Raw genomic sequence first — 8,282 nt, 5'->3', positions numbered from 1 at the left:
AGGTGACACAGGAGTGTATATCTAGCAAGCTAATGCCTGTGGCGTAGAGGCAGCAGCACAGATGGAATTGAGTTTGCTTGTTTTTCTCAAGGGTGATAACCTACTCCCATTTCCCAACCAAATGACTTAGACTGTAGTCTCCATGCCCTGAATCAGAAAGACTTGATTGCTGGCATGTGTTGAGCTCTGGTACAGGGCTGATAATTGTTCTGACGTATACACATACATATAATGTCTGCCAAGTTCTCTGCATTCCTTGGCTTTCCAACTGAGTTGGCCACAATTCACATGCCAGCCTTTGCTCCAGATGGAGCAGGTAGGGAATGAAGTTATGATCCTTGGTCAGTATAAGAGCTCCAGGACCTGGTTTCAATCTCTTTTTAAAGGAAGCACCTGTATTGCTCAAAGCTGACATCTGAAGATCCTAGAGCGGACAGAAGGCAAAATGGAGAGAGAGATGAGATCAGGCTGCAACTAAGAAGTAAAATTAATGGTATATATTCAGTGGTTTACAACAGCACCTCTTCTCCTTCTCCCCCTTACATTCAGTGATATAAGGAGCTGCTTACAGCCAAAAAGAACCATAATCCCTATTTCACTTTATTAATCTGTCCCCTTGGTATTCATAAATAAAACCCAAGCAAGGCTGTATAGAGAATATTTTCCATCACTTTTTAATAAAATCTAAGATCATAAATGTGCAACCCATAGCAAAATTTTGTGTCTGCTATCACTGCTGTAGCCAGCTCAGAAGGCAGAAATTTGGCTTAACGGTTCCATCCCTGATCTTCTCTCTAGCTGGAAGAATCTTTCTCATTGAGAAACGGGTGGACAAATTCCAAATTCCCTTAGTAGGAATGAAACCTAACAACAGGAAAGATTTCTTGCTTGCAGCCTAAGGCACAACAGTCAGCAGCTTTTTCTATGTACTTGGGCTTTGCGTAGTCCTCCAAGCTGCCTGAAGGTCCTTCCTTTTTGCCCATACTCAAATAGTGTCCAGCAAAGCTCTCCCATCTCCCTTTTCAAAATTTCTTAATTCACTTGTGCCTTTGATATCCTTCCTCTTGGCTGTTGCAAAGCTGAACTCTGGTTGTTAACCTTGCCAACTGCGGCAAAGCTTGCTGGAACCTGAACAATATTTATATGGTTTCTGTTTAACTGGGTGCTTTTTGGATATGCTCCACTGAATTAGAAGCCAGTTATATTAAAAAATAAAAGTCACTTATGAAACTGGGAATTAGAGCATCTTAAAATTTTAAATCAAACCGCTGTTCGAAAAGGGATGGAGTAAATGTAACTCTATAACCAAATCCCAGTGGTGTTTTTTTGTTTCTGTTCAGGCTGTTCTCTTACTTCCTTACGAGAGAGGGTATTTCTGGTCCAGAAGAGAAAACATTTTCCTACTGCAACATTCATGGATTTTAATACTCGTAACATTAGACAACGTGGTATGTGAAGGGACCTGTTATTTCTCTTGGTTTCTCTTGTGGAATTTTTACTTCATTCTTTACACATTTAATCTCCTATTCGTTTTGGCAGAAATATATTATGCAGCCATGTTTTAGTCAATATTTGAATCTGCTTCACAAAGCAGAGGAAAATGCCAGAATTTACTTTGCAAACTTGAGTCATCATTGCCAGGGGATGTTTTTGACATCTCTTTTTGGTTCTTGTTAGACATGAAAATTCAGGATGCTGGTGGTTGGTTGCCTTAGAGGTGTCAATACAGTGTTTCAAGGGAGGCAGAGAAGGATGAAGGATGCTATCACCCTCTGAGAAGGTTTGGGATGGTACAGCGTCATGTGATGACAGAAAAGATGCTATACCTGGATGGCAGAGGAATTTTACTGCCATGTCATCATGACATCCACATCTAAATTAACTGAATTTTGCAGTCCTTTATTTTTCTTAGAATTTTATATAAGACCTGCACCTTTCATTTGAAAATATGTCATGGCATGTTTCTGAATGTTTCCCTCTTCCTGTCTACTTGTGGGAGAAACGAAAGAAGTGAAGCATGGAAAAAAAATCCCAAAACCAAACAAAAAGACAAACCAACCCACAAACAGATGGCAGCTAAACCAAACAAGCATCCCATCACTTCTTTATATTTTCAATTCTTGCTTTTTAAGCCTAACCTGTGTATTCTTGGAACCAGACCCGAGATTTGTGAGCTAGGTGTTTGCAGCAGTGCAGCTGACATCCTGCTCTCTGCATCATCCCACATTCTCTCTGTTTTCACCTGACGCACAAGTTTTTAATGCCAAAGGGACCATTATCATGACCTGCAGATCACAAATGAAAGAACTTTATCCAGTAATTCCTGCAATTTGAATTAAATGTGTAATGAAAGTGCAATTAAGATACAGGTGAAATACAGACCATGACTGTTTGAGATTAGAGTGAGAAAAGAGAGTAAATCTTTTGGGATAGATACTGGAGTGTATCCTGTATTTATTTGTGTAAGCCAAATATATGTATTAAAATGCATTTTGACTGGAAAGTGGTTTTTCTGGTGCTGTAAAATGACATATAAAATAGGATTGTGTTGCATAAATGGAAACATTAGGAGGCTTAGAAAGCCATTTGGCAAGCAGATGTGTGGAGTTCTATTTTATAGATCTCTCCAATGTTATTAGGAAGCTGACATCTAATAAACTTAATTCCATAACATTAAAATACTTACTTATTTGCCATGGTAAAAGCCTCACTTGTGGGAGAAAAGGGTGAAGGGGAATGCTTTTGGTCACTAGGCAACACATTGCCACATTTCTACGTTAGTGCAAATGAGACATTACAGGGTGAGTGTGAATGAAATACTGTGATTACGAGAGTGCTTTCAACTTGAAGAAGTTATCATATGCAGATAAACCAGGAAAAGAACAGCAATGAGTGCATTATTAATGTGATGGGGAAAATGAAAGCTGTGACACACAAAACTCTAAAAATCTGTAAAGCTCTCTTAAGGGTTATAGCCAGTCAGTCCTGCCTCTGTATTACAGAGAGCACTGCTAGCACTGGTCTTGTGGGGCACAGGCTAGAGAGCAAAAGCTGTCCATACAAGGACTGGAGATTTTGCTGATGGACAATTGACTTGCTACAGCAATGAGAAAGTCTCTGGTGCAGAAGGTGAGGCCACATCTATCTGTCTGTAGAAGGCCTCATCCTCTCTCTCTTCCTGGTTGAATGGCCTGTAGCAGACCTTCACTATAATGCCCTCTGTCCCTGCCCTCCCTTTAATCCTGATCCATGAACTCCGGGCATGCTCCTCATCCATCCCTAGGCAGAGCTCTGCACACTCCAGCTGATCACTGATGTAGAGGGTAAGACCCTCTCCTCATCTCTCCAGCCTGTCTTTCCTGAAGAGCCTGTATCCTTCCATTCCAGCAGTCCAGTTGCAGGAGTTGTCCCACCATGTCTCCATGATACCAACGGGTTCATAGCCCTTCAGGCATGTGCACACTTCTAACTCATCCTGCTTTATTTCCCATGTTGTGTGCACTGCCATAGAGGTATTTCAGTTGGGCCCCTGATGATCCTAAGTTATTGGCTGGAGTGGCTGGAAGTCCTCTGTGCTGCTCATCGGGTGCTCACTTGCTGACCTGTGACCACTTGCCAGTTTCTGAGCATTCCCAACTGGCACTAGTATCAGACTGGTAGGAGGTTGGATTGAGGTTCCTCTCTCCCGGCAAGTTTTCTTTAAAGCCCTCTTCACCAGCTTGGCAAGCCTGTAACCTAAGACACTCTTCCCTTTCTCTGAGAAGTGGACATCATCAGCTAAAGCAGACTGTATTTCTCAAAGTGAGTCCCATAGCTGTGGCACCAGTCCCATAAACACGTCTTGGTTTGCCAGATTTTACTGGCCCTTTCAAACCCCTTCCCTTTGATCAGGAAGACCGATGAGAAAACTACCTGTGCTCCAGAGTCCTTTACCACTGCTCCCAGGGTTCTGTAATCCTTCTTGATTGTCCTCACATATTAATGCATTCTTTTCATCTTAGAAGTACTATTTTCATTTAACTATGCTTGCTCATCCTTCCAAGGTCTGCTGTGAGAGTGTGCTGCGTCTCAGGTGGAAAGGTTGAAACCTCTTAGTCCAGTTAAAATCATCTTCCACAGGGTGTGTTCTATCAAGAATGTGCAACTGTACAGTACAATAGGAAGGGTTAATTACAATCATGTGAATTATGTCTATGACTATTGAGTTTTGTGGCTCATTTTTAAACTATATTGCTAAAAATAACACTCCACACTACCATGTACTTGATATATGATACTTTGCATATTATTTTGATGATTGCATGGTGATAGCAGGTTATCTGTAACAGAAAAATGTCAATATTTGTATTTATACTTGTATACAATTATATCCTGACCTGTGAAGAAAACTGCCCATGAATTATCTTCTTTTTCTAGTTGCAAATGTTACAGTAGTCGGTAATTTAAAATGGTATCTCTAAATTAAATTCCTGTTGAGTGAAAACATTATTTGCTGGCATTTAAATTTCATCATGCTGTTTTCATATAGTCTTTACTCAGTTTACATTTATTTGCATTGGTGCCAAAAATGCTGCTTTGGAGATCCACAGCGTTTAACAGCTTAGGGTGGCTGGCATAAATTTTGCTTACAAATTTATTATTTTTCTTCAAACTACGGGTCTAATTTTGACTCCCGTGCTGTGGATCCAAACCAAATAGCACACAAACTCAGTCATGCATTTACTTAATCGTGCAAGAATGATGCAGAGCTGGGAGACAATGCTCTTAGAATTTAAAGCACTCTCTCTGGAAGTATCCATATAGTGTCTGATTGTGTCTTTTGTCTCTTCAGATGTATGCCCTCTGTCTGGTTTTTTTGTGTGTTTTTTTTTTTTTTGTTGTTGTTGTTGTTTTTTTTGTTTGTTTTTTTTTTAAGGAAGTTTAAACTATCCATTTCCTATTCCTAGGGAAAGTGTGTGCATGCATGCATACAATCCTGGCCCAGAAGGGCTGGAAGTGCACATCTTCCATTGCTGGGGCTAGTCAGGGATTTAGAGCTGCAGCAAGCTGGGAGCTTTGCTGAGTGGCCACCTGGGATCCCTCAGGGTCCTTGCAGGAAAAGTGGAGGTATAGCAAGTTTGCAGGCCTTGGAGACATGCAAGTAGGTGACTACTGCCAGCAAGGTTTAACTGGAATAATGCAAATACTGGCATTGCTTTCAATTGGTTTTTAGCCTTCCAGTTTCATGAATGTATGTGTTTTTCAGCCATGAGGAATTGGTTACTCTAGCATTATGTAAAATACGGTAATAATGACAACCATAAAAGCTCACCACTGTTTCCGGTTTGATCAGAACTTAGTTCTTTTTTCCTTGTAGATGTGTTTTTGTGGAAGAAGCTAGTATGCTAGAGGTAGACAACTAGGTAAGCTGTTTTCATAGTTGTCCCCCATGCTGTTGGTTGTTACTGTATTCCTACTCTAAAATGTCAAACTTCAATCACCAGTGTTATACACTGCCACATATGGAATTACAGGATAAGGTAAAAATGATTTGTTTTTTCACCCTGTGCTCCACCTCATTACCTTTATTTGCTGTAAGGCTGACAACCCATATCACTCTGCACAATACAGTGATGAGGTATCTATTTCCTCTAAAGGCAGAGAGGCAATACCAGATGTAGTGTTTGGCCCACTTTGTGAGCCTGCATGTTCAAACTTCTTGCCACGAGATCTGATAGGCCAGGGGAGGGAGGGTGGCACTGCCCAAGGTGTCTGCTGGTCCCATCGCCCAAGAGACTGTGCCAGTCCTTTAGTATCTCAGCTGCTTTGCCTGCTACCTGTCATCACCCCAAACTGGCAAGGAGACCATTAGCACTGAAGCAGGCTTACTGCTTCCAGGTATTTGTCTGTATTTGCCTCCAGCTATGAGCATAGCTCTGAAGGAAGTTCAGTGAGCTTTTCCAGAGAATGGTTGACTAACAGTGACAGAAACAAGAGCTCCTACAAAGTGATAAGCATTGAAGGAATTTGGAAGCCCAGGTAGAAAACTTCTACCTTGATTTAGCATAAGAATGTACATTATAAGGATTTCCAAGTAGCATCACACTGTTAAGATGGTGTAAAGGGTTGACAGAGATTAAGAATAGGAGGAGAGCTTCATAGCTAACATACTTGGCTGAAGAGATGCCAGTTGCTTGGTTTGAACTGCTACTGCCTAATAAGATTTACAATTAAAGTAGAAAATAAGAATTCAAGTCCGTCTGTCAGGCAAAGATCACAGGTCAGGGAAGAAAACAATTTGGGAGATTGAGATCTTTGAAATAGGGTAGGTATGATGGAAACAGGGAGTGTGCATTTGTAGGGGGAATGCTAATGTGCTAGGCACTATGGAAACTAAAGCCAAGGTAGCTTTATTGGATAATGAGAAATTACTACTGGTATGACTTTTCACAATTATGGAGGGAATAAACTTTGGGAGCTAGGCTAGCTGAAAGCACTGCAGAGGTGCATCCTCCATAAATGGATTATTCTATGCTGTCAGTCACGCTATTTTGTGCTTTACCTATGAAGCAGCCTGCACTGCTGTGGCGCCGGGTTCAGGACATCGGATAAGTGTAGAACAGGCTTAATGTGTTCTGACAGTTCCTGTGTTGAGAAGCATGTGAGCCATATAGAAAATGAAGCTATGTCAGGTAATCAAGTATTATTATAGTTTCAACAAAACCAAGGTGACTCACTCAAGAAGTATTTCAAACATAGGATAAATCTTTCTTTCAAAAGTGGATTTCAAATACTTGATAATCAAGTATCTAATTCAATCACTCATTAATTTAGGAGTATTTTCAAGTTTGAGCATTCAGGAAGTTGATTTATGTAGTATTTAGTGGCAGAGATTGCTGGTGAAATTCTGACACACTTATCTGCAGGCCTGAAGATGAGAAATAATGATAAAACTTGCTCAGAACTCCCTAGGCCTCAGGCTTACCCACTAAGCCCTTACCCCTCCATGAACTACACAGTGAAGAGTTCTGTTCTCTCATTTGGCTTATTGGAAGATCAAGATTTAATTTCAATAAATGTGTATTTTTCATTTACTTTATGATATGGAAAGGGGTTAGATGTGTTCTTAGTGCCTTTGAAAATCCTATTCAAATGATCACCTGCTTGGACAGCCCTGAAAGCTCAGCATGTAAAAATACAAATTCAGAACTTTTTAGAGGTTTAAAGCTGCTGCCCTGCTCTGCTGATCCTTTAATTGCTGAGTGGAGGACATCTGAACACTGTTTCCCAGCCACTGAGTAGAACAAAACTCTCAGATCCTACTGAGACTTGTACCTGCAGGTCTGAAACCATCACTGACCCAGGGCAAATATGTTCTGAATTATAAGATTAATTTCCTCTTGTACATGACCTGAGAAGTGATACAGCATAACATCTTCACTTATTGTTTTAAAGATTTTTTTCCAGTTAATTAGCACTAAGGTTACTAATATTAATCAATTCCTCTTTGCAGCCTCTCCCTTTTCTGTCCCAGTACAGCTGTTTTGGAAGTGATTCCTCTCCTGAATTTATTGTACTGAAGTGTTTGTCTTTTTCCATTTTATCATGTAGTGGAACCTGCTGCATGTTCAGTGTCTTGCATTGTCTTTAAGTAGCATTGTTAACAAGTACTTTAATGTTGCTTTTTTTACCAAACACGGGAAGAGGAGAAAGGGGGCAGAATTTGATCCAGAAAGGTTTTATTTCTTATCAAACTGGTTTTGGTTAAATGACAATGGCTCTAAATGCAAGTAGCAAGAATTGTCCATCCTACAGATTCTACGACCATGGTCAGGAAAAAAAAAAAAATCCATTTTCAGCTACTGCTAAATTCTGGTTTTCCTCTCATTTAAAGAATCATTGAAAGATAAAAAGCTGCTGGCAGCACACAGGTCTTTTTGTATCTCCACAAAAACCTTCTGCTGTAGGACTAGGAACTAGATCTTAGGATGCTACTTTACTTCATTGTCTTGTTAATTTTGATATACTTTGGGAAAACAAAAAGTCCAGTATCTTTTGCTCAGACTTCAAGCTCTTTTTCACAAAGCAAAGTTTTGCTTTTACCTGAGCTAGAGTAAGGGGAAGAAGTGGCTCTGTACTTCAGAAATATTCATGCTGTAAGAAAACATTCCCTTGTCCTAGTCCATCCTGACTGTGGAAGTCTGCATTTCCCTGAGATTGATATGATCCTGGCAGCATCTCACTCATGTGTTCCCAATTCAGAATCGGCTCCACATGACTGTTTCTCTCTGGCTGGACTATTA

The sequence above is a fragment of the Pezoporus occidentalis genome, unplaced genomic scaffold (assembly GCF_034315485.1).
Source record: "Pezoporus occidentalis ecotype Australia unplaced genomic scaffold, CSIRO_AGI_Poc_V1 ctg154, whole genome shotgun sequence".
NCBI classification, from domain to species: Eukaryota; Metazoa; Chordata; class Aves; order Psittaciformes; family Psittacidae; genus Pezoporus; species Pezoporus occidentalis.
The sequence above is the reverse complement of the archived record's forward strand: the minus strand, read 5'-3'. Positions refer to the sequence as shown.